Source organism: Lutra lutra, chromosome 10 (assembly GCF_902655055.1).
Source record: "Lutra lutra chromosome 10, mLutLut1.2, whole genome shotgun sequence".
Taxonomy (NCBI): Eukaryota; Metazoa; Chordata; class Mammalia; order Carnivora; family Mustelidae; genus Lutra; species Lutra lutra.
This window is the reverse complement of record NC_062287.1, coordinates 102630355-102650092: the sequence shown is the minus strand read 5'-3', so window position 1 is coordinate 102650092 and position 19738 is coordinate 102630355. Positions and strand designations below refer to the sequence as shown.

General features: G+C 39.9%; 1 pseudogene; it reads left to right on the top strand.

Annotated features, from left to right (window-relative positions):
- Positions 1-18: 18 nt before the first annotated feature.
- On the top strand, positions 19-18165 carry LOC125079879 (glycine N-acyltransferase-like; annotated as a pseudogene).
- Positions 18166-19738: the final 1573 nt, after the last annotated feature.

The following is a 19738-nucleotide window of genomic DNA, read 5'->3' as shown; positions in this document are numbered from 1 at the left end:
GTTCGTGATGGGGAGAGCATGGGTGAGTTTATGGAGAGAGGGAAGTGAGAGCAACCAGGGAGTGGAATTTTGTTAAGAAGACACAGAAGGTGACAGGGAGGGTATGTTTACGTATTGCCCCACTTGCCCTCAGTATGTTATTTCAGGACGCCTGGATTCTCTGAAGTTCCCAGGAGAACCCGGCTGGGAGTGTGGTGGGGTTATTCTTCCTGGTTGGGACAGGCACACTGGGAGGGTTCTTTTCCCCAGCAAATCACCTAGACTAAGAACCTGTTTCCTTCTGATCCACCTAAGCCTGGCATTAGGCTATGGAACTGGGGATGGAATGTCCCACCCACCCACCCACACAGAAATTGAGGTTAATTTCTTGGCCAGTCAGTGTTTCTCGACCTTGGCACAGTGGACATTTTAGGCTGGACAATTCTCTGTTGTGGCATAGGGACTGTCCTATACATTTGTAGAATGCTTAGCAGGACCCCTGGCCTCTACCTACTGAGGCCAGTAGCATCCTCCATCCCAGCTCTGACAAGTAAAAATGTCTCCAGATATTGACAAGTGTGTGGGGCATGCAAAGTCACCTGTGATGGAGAGCCACTGGTCTAGAGAAGGGATTCTCATCCTTGAGCCTGCATCAGAATCACAGATTGTGATTTAACCGTCAGGCCTGTTAAAACACAGACTGTTGAGCCTAACTCCTACATTTCTGATTCAGTAGATTTTGGGTAGAGTCCCAGGATTTAAATTTCTGACAAGTTTCCACGTGATCCTGATGCTGCTGGTCCACGAACCAGGCTTTGAGACCCACAGGTTTAGAGAAATAATAAAACATATTATGTCCTAAAGTCACAGATGAAAATTCATAATGCACACTACTTAGGTATATTGTTTTACTTTTGTTGACATAATGTAGATTTACATTCTAATTGATAATATTAGTTCATTATTAAGGAGGGCACATATTGCAACAAACACTGGGTGTTATATGCAAATAATGAACCATGGAACATTACATCAAAAATTAATGATGTACTATATGGGGCTAACATAACATAATAAAAATAAGTAAATTCCTAAAGCTTCTAAAAACGTTGTCATTAGATAGTACAATAAGCAGACACCAAATTACACTTTCCCTACTTCCCCATAAAACCTGCTCATTAGAGAATAATTTTTTTTAAATAAAGGAAAAGAGTACCTTCAGCTATTATATGTTGTTCCATGGAAAAACACAGACCTGGGTGCTAAGAGTTCCCCAGCATGACCATTTACCTGGGCTGTTGGAAATCTGACCTGAGGGATCTTCTGTAGTCAGGCTTCTGGTATAGAATGAGTCAGTCATGGGAATAAAAGGTACAGCATAGGGAATATGTCAATGATATTGTCATGGTATTGAATGATGACTGATTGTAGCTACATTTGTGGCAAGCATAGCATAAGGTATACAGATGCTGAATCACTATCTTGTACACCTGAAACTAATGTAACATGGTGCGTCAACTCTGCTCAATTTAAAAAAAAAAAATAAAGAAAAGCAGGTGATTCTGGAATAAGAAATCTAAAAAAGACTGCCCTGGGTCCTCACTGGAAAAGACTCTGGTGAGTTTTCCTGATAACCAATATAATTGTAAGCTTACACAAAGACTTATCCCTAGATGATAAGAACTGGAAGAATTAACCCAGTAAAAGTTACAAAACACAGTTTTTCCAGGGAACCTCTGAAAGCAGATAGTACATAGAAGATGACTGCCTATAAACTAGCAAAATAAAAACAAAACCAGAAATTCAGATATAATTCTCTGCTTCCACTAAAGACCACAGAAACAAGATTCTAGTAATAGTCCCATTTTCCTTCACATGTTTATGGCCCTTCTTGTTTTGATTTTTTATTGTATTATCTTTTTTCTAATTTAATGTTATACAATTCTGATTTTCTGTAAAATATTCCCCTTAACTGCTAATTAACTTCTTTACGTTTTTTTGTTTTGTTTTGTTTTGTTTTGTTTTGAGAGACAGAGGATACAGTAGGAGAGGGTCAGAGGGAGAGAATCTTTTTTATTTTTTTATTGTGTTATGTTAATCACCATACAGTACATCATTAGTTTTTTTTTTTTTTAAAGATTTTACTTATTTATTTGACAGACAGAGATCACAGGTAGGCAAAGAGGCAGGCAGAGAGAGAGGGGGAAGCAGGCTCCCCGCTGAGCAGAGAGCCCGATGCGGGGCTTGATCCCAGGACCCTGGGATGATAACCTGAGCCAAAGGTAGAGGCTTTAACCCACTGAGCCACCCAGGCGCCCCACATCATTAGTTTTTGATGTAGTGTTTGATTAATTGTTTGCATATAACACCCAGTGCTCATTACAACACATGCCTTCCTTAATACCCATCACCAAGCTCACCATCCTCCTACCCCTCTCCTTCCAAAATCCTCAGTTTGTTTCCTGATTCCATAGTCTCTCCTGGTTCATCTCCCAATCTGATTTCTCCCCCTTCATTTTTCCCTTCTCTTGATGCCCTCCATTCTATTCCTGATGTTCCACAAATAAGTGAAACCATGAGATAATTGACTTTCTCTGTTTGACTCATTTCACTCAGCATAATCTTAAGTAGGCTCCAGCCCACTGCAGAGTCCAGTGTAGGGCTCGAGATCAAGACCTGAGCTGAAATCAAGAATCCAACACTTAACTGATTGAGCCACCCAGACTCCCCAACTTCTTTAGGTTCTAAGGACAATTCCATCTTAACTCTATAATTTCTTTCTTTCAAGCTACTGCTAATGCAGTCAGCTTAAAGAATTTCTACATATGGCAGCTCCTGGGGAAAAAAAACACAAATAATGGACATATATTCAACCAATGATTTTGAATTTAATTGTGAACAATGATATTCTGGTCAACAACTAGCCTTTAGGAAAATTAGAATGATACTATTGATAAACATTCGTGGAATGTTTCCAGGAAAAAATACTTTTCTAACGTTTTGTCAACAGGAATTAGCCAATTTGGTAAAAATTATCAAATATTATCACTCAATCTTACCACAAGAATCACTCCAACACTTGGTCATACTAGTTTTTTTGTGAGCTTTCAGAGGTATTTCCTTGGTAGTAATACTGCAAATCCGATCCCAAAACCTCAAACATTTGCTTTAAAAAAAAAAAAAAAAGATTTGTTTATTTGAGAGAGCAAGTGAGTAGGGGGTAATGGCAGAGGGAGAGAATCTGCAAGCAGACTTCCGGCTGAGTACAGAGTCCCACATGGGACTTGATTCCACAACCCATGAGATCACAACCTGAGCTGAAACTAAGAGTGGGATGCTTAACTGACTGAGTCACCCAGGCGCCCACCAAAGAGGCTCAAACATTTGAAACCTTGAGGTATCCTAACAAAGCGATGCAAGGTTCAAAATCCTTGGACATAGAAAGAAGTAAAGATGGTACCATACTGCTACATTAATCTCACCAATAATTATACTCTTTTCATACAATATATAGAAGAAGGAAATGTCCTTGTGCTGTAAAGATGGACATATAAATATTCCTGAGGATCAGAAACTATTTGCAAAACCCACAGCACTAGCAAATTTAAACATACCTCATGAAAGTCTCTTACATTCTTATCCTCTGAGGGAATCACATTCTTTTATGCTAAGCCAGGACTGTAGGAATCTTAGGCCACACCAGTGTATCTCTCCAACTCCCTCATTAGACTATGAAAATGTCAAGTACACCTGGAATTATACCTGCTAGCTGATGAGAACTGGAACTGGATAGCCCAATGTGGTCATCTATTACTGTGCTTCCAACTATCTATCATAACAAATAACACATGTCAAGCTGTATAGCAACATCACACTAGTTTATGTACTTTAGCCCACAGAGTTAGGTGTAATAAAATAGCCTTGGATTTTCTTTGGCCAACTGGTGGAAATGTGTGCCATTGAAAACACACTGGATTAACATCAAAGATGAGTTAGGACAATCTAGCCTAAGATAAATAAAATCCTACCTGACTTCAAACTGTTTCTTCCTCTCCTAAGTTAGTTTCCCTTGGAGGCAGTGAGGACTTAAATGAGAGGGACACCAGTAAAGAGAACCGAAGAAAGTCCTGAGCTTGCACATTAGCATAGACCCTGCTACTCTCCTGTATTCCTGGCATCTTCTATAAGGTCATTACCTCAGAATTTTCACGGTGCCCCCCCAAACTTCCATCTATCACAGTAAGTCTAAAAATCTAGAGTAATTATCCTTTCTTTCTTTCCCTCTCCAAAGGCAGTTATTTTAGAAATGAGAAGATTTATCTCATCTACCTTCTATGTTTCAGGTAAAGGTATATGGATCTAGTTCCTACTGATTCATAATCTCCCATTCCTGGATGTTTCTTGGTCTTCCTTCCAAACAAAGGTACCTATCAACATCCTCCTGCGGGGGTCACAGATGCTGCAGATGCTAGAAAAATCCTTGAGGAAGAAGCTTCCTGAGTCCTTAAGTTGAAAATGGGTCATTCTTAAGGAAACAAGCAGTAAAACTGTACCCAATCCCTCTAAGCCAGGGTATCAGTGGAGGTCTGGTGGGAACTGGAACTTCCATTACCATAATAACAGGTAGACTCTATCTGATCTCACTGAAGGCTGAATGGGAAACCTGGGCTTCTATCTCCAGCTTACAGCAAGGAGTATCCCTCCCCTTCCTACTTCTTACTCTGTCAGAACAGTGTCAGAGAAAGTCAACCAAAATGGAAAATTTAAATAATATCATATCCAGAGTCTCATAACATACTGTCCAATATGTCCAGGATTCCATTTAAAAATGACTTATCATTAAAAACCAGGAAAAAAATGCAACTTGACTGAAAAATGAAAAATCAACAGATACTAACAGTAAAATACACAGATTTTAGAATTAACTAACAAGGATTTTAAAGCATCCCTCATAAAATGTTTCAATGGAAAATTACAAAAGCACTTGCAACAAATAAAAAACTGGGGAGTAGAGAGAAGAGAGTTTCAGAGACCTACTGGACTATATTAAAAGGTCTAGCACTTGTATTATCATAGCCCAAAACAAAGAGGACACAGAGTGGAACTGAAAAAGTATTTGAAAAAGTAATGGCTGAAAATTCCCCAAATTTACCAAAATGCATGACCTTACAGATTCAAGAAGCTTAGTGTAATCCCAACATGATAAGCCCAAAGAAGTCCATGCCAACACATATAATCAAACTTCTGAAAATGAAAGACAAAAGAAAAAATCCTGAAAGCAGCAAGAGGGAAACGATACCTTATTTACTAGGGGAAAAACCAATTTGAATGGCAGCAGATGTGTCATCAGAAAACATGAAGGCTAAAAGAATATGTTGTAGGTATTTCAAGGGCTTTAAAAAAAAAATGTCAACCCAGAACTCTATACCCAGCAAAAATATCCATCAAGAATAAAGAGGAAATCAAGATACTCTCTGATAACAGAAAACTAAGAGAATTTGTTTCCAGCAGACCTATCCTAAAAGAATAGTTTAAAGAAATTCTCTAAACAGAAAGGAAACAACAAAAGAAGACATTTTGGAACATAAGAAGAATAGAATGGAAATTATAAATGAGGATAAATACAAAAGGCTTTGCTTCTTGAGTTTTCTATATTATATTTAACTCTTGACATAAAAATTGTAACACTGACCAATGTGATTACCAATGTATGTAGAAGGAATACTTAATATTATATAATATATAGAATCTTACTATAATTGAAGGAGGGTAAATGGGACACGGATGTTGAGAGAGGTGAGAGTGGGTTTGACTATAAAGGGGTAGCACTAGGGGTGGTGGTATCCTGTATCTTGATTGTGGTGGTGTTTATATGAATCTACTGGATAAAATGCCGTATGTACACATTATGACAATGTCAATTTCGCTAGTTCTGACATTGTACTACAGTGACTTAAGATTTACTATTGGGGAATATTGGGTGAGACTGGATAGGACCTCTTTGTATTATCTTTGCTACTTCATGTGAATGAATAAAAGTTTAAAAAAATGGATGTTGGTTCATCCATATTATAGAATGCTATGCAGTCATTAAAAATCATTTTTTTAAAAGCAATATGGCTAAAATGTATTTATTCGATGAGAGGGCAACATATCAAAATCAAATATATCTGAAAATTTTCAATTTTGTAAAATGTATTGTGTTTGTACATGAATAGAAGGAAATCTATTAAATTTAGATCTTATTAAGTTTTACAATGGGAGAGTTCATGATTTCTATTCACAAATTATAAGGCCTGACAATTTTACCATACGAATATTTTCTAAAAGATATATTTATTGGGACCCCTGGGTGGCTCAGTCAGTTAAGCTTCTGACTCTTGATCAGCTCAGGTCACAATCTCAGGGTTGTGAGACTGAGCCCCATGTCAGGCTCTGCACTCAATGTGGAGTATGCTTGTTCCTCTGCCTGCTCCTCCCCCTGCTTGCACTCTCTCTCTAAAATTAAAAAAAAAAAATCTTTAAAAGATAGATTTATTGAGGCAAAAATTAAAACCTAAAAACTATTTGGCATAAATGCTCATTAGGTACCTTCTAATCATAAAACTTCACTATTTCCTGGAAGTAATCCTTGTCCTTACCAAACACAGCTCTTTCACATCCCTTTCTAACAAGCTGGCTCTCTCCCTTTCTTGGAATGTTGCAGGTTTATGGGACCATCTCTCACACAACCGGGGAAATTCATTCAAGCTAAAGGCCCTACTGGACAAAATACCTGATTTTAACACCCTCAGGAGCAGGTCAGGTGCCAGATGTGAAATGAGTATGCTTCTGTGTTCATATTTTCTAGGTGCCTACCATGTCCCTAACAATGTGATAGACTCTAGGGATACAGAAATGAATCACAGTGACAGTGAACAAGTCCTTGTCCCCCAAAAATCCACAGCTTAGAAGAGAACATAGGTAAGTCCACAGACTAATTACAACATGGCATGAAATGTGCAGAAACCAAAGAATGAATGAGATAAACAGCACAGGTAGAAACTTAATTAAAATTATATGCAGTACAATTCCATACTCATTCATTGTTTTGATTTCAAAACAGGCCCCCAACACCATCCTGCTAATGCTAAAGACCAGACACACTTTGTCATTTCTTGCATCTGTTTTGTGGGAATAGAGTCAACCAATGGAAGGATGTGCTAACTTAGGATTATGTTGATTGCTTAGGTAAGAGGCTGATCTTTTTTTAAATACGTTAGAGGAAAATTAATATACTAGGCTATAATTAATGTAGCAGGCTATACTTCCAAATTGTAATAAAGCAATAATAATTTTTAACCCCTAACCTAAGGGAAAAATCTATTTCCTACCTTTAAAAATGCCAACTTTTATATACATATATGTATGTAAATATATAAATATACATATATATTTATATGTATATAAATATATATATTTATATATATATATAAATATATATATTTATATTTACATAGATACACACAACCACATCTTCTTTATCCACTCAAGTTGATAGACATTTGGGCTGTTTCCATAATTTGGCTATTGTAGATAATACTGTTATAAACATCAGGGTACATGTATCCCTTTAAATTAGTATTTTTGTAAACCATACCAACTCATTCATACTAACTCACAACTTCTCATTGTGATACTGCCTTCCAATTGAGATGCTGCACGTTATTGAAACCTACTGTCATTAACAAGGTCAATAAAACGAGGCAGAAAAAAACTGTATGTAGTGGAGGTTTCAGGGAGATATTCAGAGATGCTCCTAGTGGAAATTTTACCAAAGCTGGATGCTGAAATAAGATTTTTTTTTACATGATGGCAAGGTAGGATGAAATTCAAAGCAGAGAAAATAGCAACCGCAAAGCATAAGGCCTGAAAAAACAGAGTAAATTAAGGAAAATTAAGGAGTAAAATGACAAGGATGCATTTTTAATTTCTCTCATCAAAGAAAGATATCATTTTCAGTGTATAGATCTTTCATCACCTTGGTTAAATTTATTCCTAAGTATTTATTTTTGATGCTACTATGAATGGAATTTATTTTATATTTTTTTAGTTAGTTTATTGTTAATGTATAGATATACCATTGATTTCTGTATGTTGGTTTTGTATCCTGCCACTTTACTGTATTCATTCATTAGTTCTACCAGGTTTTGGTCATTTTTAGTATTTTTTATATAAAGATCATTTTATCTGCAAACGACAATTTTACATCTCCTATTTCTTCTTCTTGTCTGACTCCTCTAGTTAGGACTTCTAATACCAGATTGAGTAAAAGTGGTGAAGTGGGCATCCTTGTCTCCTTCCTGACCTTAGAGGCAAAGCTTTGAAGCTTTCATCATTGACAATATTAATTGTGGATTTATCATATATGGCCATTATTATAATGAGGTATGCTTCTACCATACCCAATTTGTTGAGAGTTTTAGTAATGAAAGAAGTTTTACTTTGCCGAATGCTTTTTCTGCATCTATTGAGATAATCATATAATTTTTACCTTTCCTTTTTTAACGTAGCATATCACATTTATTTGCATATATTGAACCACCCTTGCATTGCAGGAGTAAATCTCATTTGATCATGGTATACATTCCTTTTAATGGGTTCTTGAATTTCGTTTGCTAATATTTTGTTGAAAAATGGTAGGAAGACATGAATAATATTTGAATAAATATTACATGAATAAATATTTTCCAAAGAAGACATCCAGATAGCCAACAGACACATCAAAAGATGCTCAATATCTTGAAGGGGCGGGGGGTGGGAGGTTGGGGGAGCCAGGTGGTGGGTATTATGGAGGGCACACATTGCATGGAGCACTGGGTGTGGTGCAAATACAATGAATTCTGTTACACTGAAAAGAAATTTTAAAAAAAGATGCTCAGTATCACTGATTATCAGTGATATCAGGGAAATATAAATCAAAAGTACAATGAGATATTACCTCACAACTGTCAAAATGGCTCAAATCAACAACACAAGAAACAATCGGTGTTGGAGAGGGTGTGGAGAAAGGGAAACTCTATTATACTGTTGGTGGGAAAGCAAACTGGGGCAGCTATTCTGGAAAACAGTATGAAGGTTCCTCAGAAAGTTAAAAATAGAACTAACCTATGATTCAGCAATTGCACTACAAGGTGTTTACCCAAAGAAAACAAAAATACTAATTCAAAGGGATACATGTACCCCAGTGTTTATAACAGCAATATCTACAATAGCCAAATTATAGAAACAACCCAAGTGTCCACCAACTAATGAATGGATAAAAAAGTGGTATACATATGCTATGGAATATTACTCAGTTATTAAAAAAATAATGAAACCTTGTCATTTGCAATATTGTGGATGGAGCTAGAGAGTATGATGATAACTGAAATAAGTCAGTCAGAGAAAGACAAATACCATATGATTTCACTCATATGTGGAACTTAAGAAACAAATGAGTATTGTTCTATCTTCTTGATGAATTAACCCTTTTATCATTATGTAAGACCCTCTTTGTCTCTTGTAACCATTTTGGGCTAAAGTCTATTTTGTCTAAATACAGCTACCCCTGCTCTCTTCAGATTTCCATTTGCATATCTTTTTCATTCCTTCACTTTGAGTAGAAGTGTTTCCTTAAGGATGAAGTGAATCTCTTGTAGGTAACATATAGTTGGTCTTGGTTTTTTTTTTTTATCTATCCAGCCACTCTATGTCTTTTGATTGGAGAATCAATCCATTTACATTCAGAAGAATTAACAACAGGTAAGAACTTACTAATGCCATTTCATCGTGTTCTGCTTTTTGTAATTCCCTTGTTCCCTTTTTCCTCTCTTGTTGCCTTCCTCTGTAAATCTTGTTGCCTTCCTCTGTAAATCTTGTTGCCTTCTTCTGTAAAACTGATTGCTTTCTGTAGTGGTAAGCTTTGATTCCCTTCTCTTACCTATTCTAAATCTACTGTAGGTTTTTGCTTTTCGTTGTCATGGGGCTTAGATAAAATATAGATACAATGATCTGTTTTACTCTGATAACAATTTAACTTTGATCACCTACTAAAACTACCCTTTTAGTTCCTTTTCTTTTTTGTTTTCATTGTCACAACTTACATTTTTATATCAGATATCCATTAACAAATTTGTACTTACACCTATTTGTAATATTTTTGTCCTTTAACCTTTATATTTAAAGTGCTTAATCACTACCATATTACAGTATTAGTGTTCTGAATCTGACTACTTGTATGATTTCATTTACCAATGTGTTGTATTTTTTCATGTTACTAATTAGCATTGTTTCATCTCAGTTTAAAGATCTTTCAGCATTTTTAAAAAGATTTTATTTTTTATTTTTGTTTTATTTTTTTAAATTTATTTATTTGTCAGAGAGAGAGAGCACACAGGCAGGCAGAGTGGCAGGCAGAGGGAGAGGGAGAAGCAGGCTCCCTGCCAAGCAAGGAGCCCAATGTGGGACTCAATCCCAGGACACTGTGATCATGATCTGAGCCAAAGGCAGCTGCTTAACCAACTGAACCACCCAGATGTCCCAAAAGAATTTATTTTTAAGTCATCTCTACACCCAATGTGGGGTTCAAACTCACAACCCTGAGATCAAGAGTTCCACGCTCTACCGACTGAACCATCCATGTGCCCTGCCTTTCAGCATTTCTTTTTAAGGCAGGTCTAGGGGGGTAATGAACTCTATCAGTTTTTGTTTGTTGGGAAAGTCTTTATCCTGCATCATTTCCAAAAAACTTTTCTGGGTAAAGTATTTTTGGTTGGCAGTTTCTTTCAGCATTTTGAATATATCATTCCATTCTTCTGGTCTGCAAGTTTTCTGCTGAGAAATCTGCTGATATCCTTATGGAGGCTCCCTTATAGATTACAAACTGGTTTTCTTGTGTTTCTTTTATAAGATTCTCTCTTTGCCTTTTGACAGTTTTATTATAATGTTTCTTAGAGTGGTGCTCTTTAAGTTCATTTTGTTATGTGACTTATGAGCTTCATAAACTTGGGTATCCAAATTTCTCCTCAGATTTGGGGAATTCTTGCCATTATTTCTTTAAATAGCTTTTTGTGCTTTTCCCTCTCTTCTACTCTAGAACTCCCCAAATTCACAAATTGGTTCTTTTAGTAGTATCCCATAGATCATGTAGGCTTTCTTCACTCTTTTTCATTCTTTTTATTTGTGTTGTTTTGATCAGTTTCATCTGATCTGACTTTGAGCTCACTTATTCTTTCTTCTGCCTGATTTCGTCTGCTGTTGAAGTGCCCTCCCTATCAAATCCTTCAATGCAGCCATTGTACTCTTCACCTCCAAAATTTCCATTTGGTTCTTTTTTATGTTTTCTATCGTTGTTGACCTTCTTATTTTGTTCTTGTACTCTCCTGATATTGTTAAAATTGTTTATCTGTGTTCTGTTTTGGTTCATTGAGCATCTTTTGATAAATTATTTTGAATTCTTTGTTAGGAAATCCCTGGATCTCCATTTCTTTGGAGCCAGTTACTAGAGGTTTACTGATGTTCTGAAAGAACATCAGAATATTTCCCTGATTTTTCATGATCCCTGTAGCCTTATGTAAGTGCTTTCACATACGAAGAAGCAGTCCCTCTTCCATGATTTTGGTAGGAAAGACTTTAATCTGTGAGTGGGGCATGCTGAGTATGCTGGGACCCTAGGTCTAGTGGTTAAGGGCACCATGCAGGGCAGCATGTGGTGGTATCAGGTCCATGGAGAGGACTGTCTCTTTGACTCAGGCCAATGGGGTCCTCAGTGGTGGCTTCAGGCTCAGGTTCAGGCCCACAGAGGCTGGAGCCAGTGCTGGGAGCACACATATCTGTGGGGCCCAACTGCAGGTGTCTCTGTTGTGGCAGGGGACAGTTACAAATACATAATATAGTGGTGGGGGAGACAGGCAGTTAGGGCCAGGGACAAATGCAGGTCACTGGCAGCAGTGAGGGGCCTGGCTGTTGGCAGGTACTACCATGGCTGCTGAGTCTTGTCACAGGTGCACAGCAGTGGAGGTTGGTGATGAGAGTCAGATTGGGGGCATGCAGGTGCATAGCTGGAGAAGCCAGTTGCAGATGATTGCAGTAGTGCAGGCCAGTGACAGGAAACAGTCTGATCTAGGCACACAAGCAGTTGTAGGGAACCTGATATTGGTCTCTCAAGGCTGCACAGTCTCTGTCTCAGCATTCAAATGGCAGCAGAAGGCAGTGACAATTGGGCAAGTGCTGGGTGATGGGTGTCAGCTGCAGTGGTCTAGGCTGATGTGTTACAGTCATGTAGCCACAGAGCCCTGGGATGACTAATGGTGAAGTTCCCTGGCTCCAGCAGTGGCCAGTAGAGGAGGGAGTTAGGAGGGATTGAGGTGGCTGGCATCAGAGAATATGAATACTTATGGAGCAAAAGATGGTGAAATCTGCAGAAGGTCCACAGTGGTTGTGCTGGTCATTGGTTTCTTTAGTGGAAAAAGCTGCTGGTTTGTCTGCAGAGCAGATCATGTTGAACCATGGATCACTCCCACTACATGGTTGATACTAGTAGTTTCTGCATTTCTTTCTTGTTCCTAGCTATCTCTAAACATCTTGGTTTTTGCCAGTCTAGGTGAGATGAAACAGAAGTGGGATTTTCACGTAGTGCCTCCAAAGTCTGGGGAAGCTGGTTATTCACCCTGATATTTCTTTCCTGATTGGGGGGTAGAGAAAGCTAGGGAGTTTCCTCTTGGCATTGAGCAATGCCAGCCTGGGGCAATGGATAATGCAGGCAAAAAGAATCTGTCTTCTTCCTCTTTTTGTACAGTTGGTCTTGGGTTTTTATTCCACCATGCTGCTGAAGGTCCTCAAGTGGACTTCATAACTCTCCCAGAGTTATTTTTGTTCATGGGTAGATGTCTAATTGTTGATCTTTGTGGTGAGACAGAGGCTGGGGTCTCCTACACTGCCACTTTGGTGACATCACGTTTAAAAATACAGTTTGATCAGTAGTATCCTTGCTGAATAGGAAATGTATTTTTGTTTAATACTTTCCAGGTATCATAGGGGAAAATAGCTTTCTGATTTTATACTGCTTGAAGTAATATCTTCCTCTTTTCTTCAATAATCCCATATCAGTTTTGAAAATTTTGCCAGATATATTTGAATGAGTATGTTAGTTTCATGAAATTACAGTATGTTTAACAATGGTATGATTTCTTTTTAAAGAAGAAAGCATATTTAGTTCATCATCCTTTTCCGGGTTACATCATTTAGAGATAGACATTGTAATCCTATTATCTGTATCAATTTTAATAAAGACATGTCTTTAAGCCTACATATTTTTAAAATCTTTGCCCTAAAGCAAGATGTGTTCTTTTGGTCAAAGATTGTGCTTGTCAATTATCATTTTCCATAAGCTGGCTGGATTGGGTTGGTCACAACCTCAAGTCTGGCTGCTGACGCTAGCTTTATTTGGACTGGTTTTTTGTTAACTGCTGATGGAAGCAGATTGAGCAATGTAGAAGTCACAGTGTTCTCAAGAGTAGAAAGAAAAGGCAGTGCATAGTCACTTCTCAAGATTCTCAATAAGTTTTAGGGAGATAAAGAAATATGGTCATTTTTGTTTGTTTGAAATTTTAAAGCAATAGCTGAGTTAGGAATAGTTTTGTTCAAACATTTTTCTTTATTAATTAAATAAGGGAGTCCTTGACCCTACAATGTAAATAATTCCTAAATAAACTCAATATGCCAACACAAAATACTAATAGTTTAGTATTTAAAAATATCACAGTATAATGAAATCCTGAAAACTAGTACAGCAATCACTAAGTACAAACATTTTGGTTGATTTTACTTTTCCCAACCTAAACAAGAGATGACAGATAACCTTGATCACTACACCAGTACTTACCAAAGACACTCCAAGAAATACGAGGAATTCCTAGGCTCACCAGAAGTCATCAACTGGACACATCTGTCAATTCAAAGTACAGGGACTGGATGTGTGCTGGCTGCTGATATGTTCTGTGTCTACAACTACAGGGTCATGTTTCATTTTCAACAGCAGCCCTACATCCCATCTATCTCTACTTCAAGTCTATGTCCAATCTTTATCTCAGCTGCCACCACCTCCACTGAACCAAAACTTGAAGACTGCATTGTCGGGTTTTTATAGGAAATCACGAGCAATATAATTTTTTAATAGCTGAAGACTTGTAACTTATTCTCCAGGAACTAACAGACAGCATGAGTAGGAGAGAAGAGCTTCTCTCTGTCTCCTTTCCGTTTTTTCATTCAGTCACATTTATAAAGGAGGAATTCAGTGGTTAAGAATATGCTCTTTGGGGGCGCCTGGGTGGCTCAGTGGGTTAAAGCCGCTGCCTTCAGCTCGGGTCATGATCCCAGGTCCTGGGTTCGAGCCCCACATCGGGCTTTCTGCTCAGCAGGGAGCCTGCTTCCTCCTCTCTCTCTGCCTGCCTCTCTGCTTACTTGTGATTTCTCTCTGTCAAATAAATAAAATCTTTTTAAAAAAAAAAAAGAATATGCTCTTTGGAGTCAAACTAAGATTGTGACTTTGCTGGGACTGTTACTAGCTGTGTGATCTAGGGTAAGAAACAATCACTCTATAGATAAGGCTTTTTTTTTATGAGGATTATGGTAATACCCCCAATATAGAACTATTTAAAGGTTAAATGAGATCTTGAATGAGAAGTGCTTAGCACTGTGCCTTTTTACCAGTTAGGTTTTCAAACCATGCCCACATAGTGCCTTAAAACAACATTAATTTTTGGTTCTCAATTTTGTGGGTCAGCAGATTGTACTGGACCCAACTGGGTAATTCTTCTGCTTGTCTCTTCTAGATTCACCCATGTGGCTGCAGCTAGCTTGGGGCATCTCTGAGCCGGGAAGACCAGGTTAGTCCTAATTCCACATCTGGCTGGTGATGCTGGCTTTGTCTGGTCTGGCTGCTGATTGGGCTGAAGGAAGTGTATTGGGCCGCATATAGAAGTCACAGAGCTTCAAGCGCACAAAGTGAAGGCAAGCCTTCGTGCAACCATTTTTCAAGCTTCTCACTGAGAAATGTTTTTATTGTTCCACTGGCCAAAGCAAGTTTTGTGGTCAAGCCCAGACTCAGTCCAACAGGGAAAATCAGGACAGTGAGGAAGGAACAAAAGGAGTCCACTGTGGGGCGCCTGGGTGGCTCAGTGGGTTAAGCTGCTGCCTTCGGCTCAGGTCATGATCCCAGGTCCTGGGTTCAAGCCCCACATCGGGCTTTCTGCTCGGCAGGGAGCCTGCTTCCTCCTCTCTCTCTGCCTGCCTCTCTGCCTACTTGTGATTTCTCTCTGTCAAATAAATAAATAAAATCTTAAAAAAAAAAAAAAAGGAGTCCACTGTAGACTTTGAAGTCCAAACTTCAATAAAGTTTGATTATTATGTTTACGCCTCATGCCCTGTCACAGCCACAGCTGTACTGTGATACATTCACGAATTGTAGTGTTATCCCAATTTTAAATTTTAAAAATGTGGGAATGATTTAGCATTGCCCTACAGAGGCCACGTCATGACCAAACACATGGTTTGATGTTAAACCCACAAGCATTCCAGCTTCTGGGCAGCTTTTCTCTATCACTGAAATAAACAGTTTCATCTCCTATGATTTCTCATTTTCCCTGTGTAGGTTCACAGCCCAGCCTGAATGAGGTGATAGAAAACGTTGCAGCTGTTAAACTAGGCAAGCTCAAGCAAACACAATGTGTTCTCTGTATGATCTCTGAGAGAGCAAAGAAGCTGGTTCCTTCCCTGATGGATGCAAAGAACTTAGCACCAGTGGCGGCAAACCCAAGCGCATGGGAGTTTGACAGCAGCTGCTCTCCACTATCCTCTCTCTCACTACGGATGGAGCTTGCATATTAGGCTTCAAAGACTGCCACCAAAAAAATCAATACAAACTAGAGTGGCTTAAAACAACAGAGATTTATTCTTTCACAATTCTGGAGGCCAGAAGGCTGAAGCCAAAGGATCAGCCACCCCATGTTCCCTGCAAACGTCTAGGAGATAATCTGTCCTTTTGAGTGGACATACCTTTCAATCCACTTATACCTCCCAAAATCCTCTTCTGGCTTTTGCTCTGACCTCCCCACAATCCATTTTCTGCAAAGGAGCCAGAGTAATCTTCTTTTTAAAAATGTCAATTAAGGGCGCCTGCGTGGCTCAGTTGGTTGAGTGACTGCCTTCGGCTCAGGTCATGATCCCAGACTTCCAGGATCTCATCCCGCATCAGAGTCCGCTTCTCCCTCTGACTTTCTCCTCTCTCATGCTCTCTCTTACTCATTCTCTCTCAAGTAAATAAATAAAATCTTTTTTAAAAAATGTCAATTAAGCCATGTACCTCCCCTGCTTAAAAGACTCTAGTACTTACCCCTCACCTTACAATCATGCTAAACTCCTTAACAGCCCTGTAAGAGCCAGCATCCACCTGCCTCTTCAGACCTCACCTCCTATCTTGCTTACTGCCCCCAACACCACCAGCCTCCCTCCTGCTACCTGATCATCACAAGCTCGGGCCCTTGGAATCAGCTCTCCCCTCTGGCTAGGGGTACATTTTCCCCCTGACCCCACCTCATCTTTGCACGCATGACTTCTTTTGTTGTTCAGGACTGCTCAAATCCCACCTCACCAGAGAGTCCTGGCTAAACCGCCCGCCCCCCCCCATAACGTCACCTCCCAGTTATTTTCCACACAGGGCAGTTTTACTTTCCTCATATGACTTATAATTATTTGAAATTAGCTACTGTAGTTAACTTACTTATTTGATGTTTGAATCTACACCCCCTAACCCCAAACAGTATTACAAACCCCACAAGAGCAGACACCTTTTCTGTCTTATTCACTGATAGATCCTCAACAGCTGGAATAGTGCCAGGTACACAGCAAGCGGTTACCAAATACATGTTTAATGAATTCACATCACAGAACAAAAGATTTCCAATAAAGAGAATTTAAACAAATTATATATTTCCCCCACTTATGTCCAGTCTACCGCCGAACAGAATTAAGAACTGACGTGGAGATCTGATCTGGAGACGCCCACTCCCATGGCTCTCTATGTGTGAGTACGCATGGAAGAGCTTTACCCATGCTGTAGCTCACTACAACCTAGAAAGCACCTCTACCTCTAGAGTCTCCCTGGATCCATTTGTCTATACTGAAAGACAGACAGGACAGGAGACATGATAACCATTTTCCTGATGGGAGACAGATCCAGTTGATGGAACAGCTTATCCAGCTCACGTGGGTGGAAGGGCATAACTGGGGCTTAGGTCTACATCTCCTGCTTCCACACTGTGGGCTCTTTCCAGGAACTTCCCGAAGCCCTTCTTCACCCCTGCAGCAGACTTCAGACTTCAGTGTCCTGTAAAGGGGGCACTGCCCGCACTACCCCTCACTGCCTCTCCCTGGACTTCAGCTCTCCACAGTGGCCAAGGAGCCTCTGACACCAACAGACAAAGCTCTGGTTGGACGGCTTGCTAGTATGTGCATTGGGGCACTTCTCTAATTGTTTATAAAATGTTTTTCCTTCTGTGTGAAGTGAGGATAAGAATGCCTGTCCTATCTAGCTTGAGGCTTACTATGGCTAATTTCTGTGGGATGCTTACTAACCTGCCATGACTGGTTCTAAGCACCCACATCCGTTGGCTTTCAGCTTCCCAGTGATTCTGTAAAGGAGGTATGACTGTCTATAAGATGAGGAAGCAGAGGAGAGAGATGGAGTCATCTGCCCAAAACCACACAAGCAGTCAGATTATGAACCCAGCCATTCTGGCCGCAGAGCCCAGACCCTGAGTACATGTTCCTATTCGCCTCTTAGGACAATCTGGGGGGAAACAAATATAACATTTCACAGTATGTGTGATATTATGGGATGTTCTTTCCCCTTGTTCCCAATAAAACCAAGAGATGTTTCAACTCTCCTCCCTGGATATACCCACACTTCCTTGGTGAATAAATCCTGGCATTTTGGTGGCAATGAGAGGAGCCAGAGATCCATTGAGTGTTGATTCTGGGCTGTCCCCCACCTTCTGCCTGCTGGGGCAGGAGGGGACCCCTGTATCCTGGAGCCTGATGGACCAGACAGGTAAACTGCAGATGGCAGATAGTGGGCCTGAGTATCGGGTCCAGAGCCTTGTGTCCTAGGTCCCCCTTGCCCATTTCCAGGCTCTGGGACTGGAAGGAGCCAGCCACATCATGCGAAGCCTGAGCCGCACCCTGCAGAATGTCTCCGTGCCCTGAGACCAGAAACAGTGGTACTGGGTGCCTCTCTGATGTAGCCCTAAAGTACTGGGTGAACTGCTGGGGGACAGACGGCTGGGTGGAGAAAAAGAATCAACTGTAATCAGTGGTAACAGAGTGGACTCCCAGCTCTGGGAAGCAATGCCAGTGAGCAGGACAGCCTGTGTCTCCCACACTTCCCACGCTCAACTACATCACAAGATCCTCTCAGTGTCCTCTGTACAAAACAGGCCAGATGCTCTTTGTCCCATCTTATAATCAGTGCGAGGCTGTCCAGGAACTCCTAGCTCATGGACCTTTGCCAATTGGCCAGGAAGTTGTAATATTTTGTGGGTTCTATGATTTTTCCCCTTTGGCTTTCTATGGCTTTTTTTTTTTCTTTCTTTGATTATTGACTGAATAGTGGCCTGTCTTCTGAGTAGGACTTTGCAAGAGAATGCTTTCCAGGTCATCTCTCAAGCCTTGTATTATAATCATGTGAAATACATTAAACACACACACACATACACAATACATATATGCTGCAGTAGAGAGAATTAAAAGAAAAAGACAAGACTGACTACTGTTAATATCTCCCTTTGCAACTCCTACCCCATGAAAGAGATAAAGGCTGAGAGCTTCCTTCAACGCCCTCCCCCAGGCCCCATATAATAGAGATTACTTGCTTGGTTGCAGCTGCTTAATCTATGGGGTCCATGAAGGTCGAGGAACGTAGGAGAGAAAGAGGTAGGTGTCTATGATCAGGGACAGGGTTGTGGAGACTGTATAGGGTGGAGCCTGGGGTCTCACCTGGCAGCAGCACTCTGCTCCAAGATATCTGAACCCTATGCAATGCCAATGAGGGTCCTGAGGGAGTCTCACAAGTGGAGAGGCCACCAGAGAAGTCATCTGAATCTCCCTAGGAAGACTACCCCCAAAGTGCTGAAGAAGCAGCATCTACCTGAAGGAGAAAAGAAAGAATGCTTCCAGTTTGAGGCTTGAGACCACCACAGCCCAATTCCTTAACCCAAAGTAAGAGCTGTATTTCTTATACTTGAGAACCAGCTAAAAACCACCACCACCTCCAGAAGTGCCCAGAAGTCAGCAAAAGCAGAAGGGCTTGTGATACTGAAGTAGGGAGAGAAGATTGCCATGGTGGGTTATTAGAGTTGCTGACTCTAACAGGAACCAGGAGGAGACAGGAGAGGGAAAAGGTTTGTGTTTGTCACCATGATGGGATCCTGCTAATCCGACATATGACAGTTAAATCAGCAATATCATAACTTCAAGAGGGGAATGCTCACTAAAGCCACATCGCAGGACTAGAGTTATAAACATTATCCAGTTCTCCTATCATATAATTCTTCAGCTACATCCAGGCTAATCAATTGATTGGGCTTTAAATTATTTAGATATATAAACATATTTCTCAATTTAAATGTAGAGCCCCTTGAATTTAATTTTTCTTTCACTTTTCTTTTTTTTTCTTTCCCTCTCT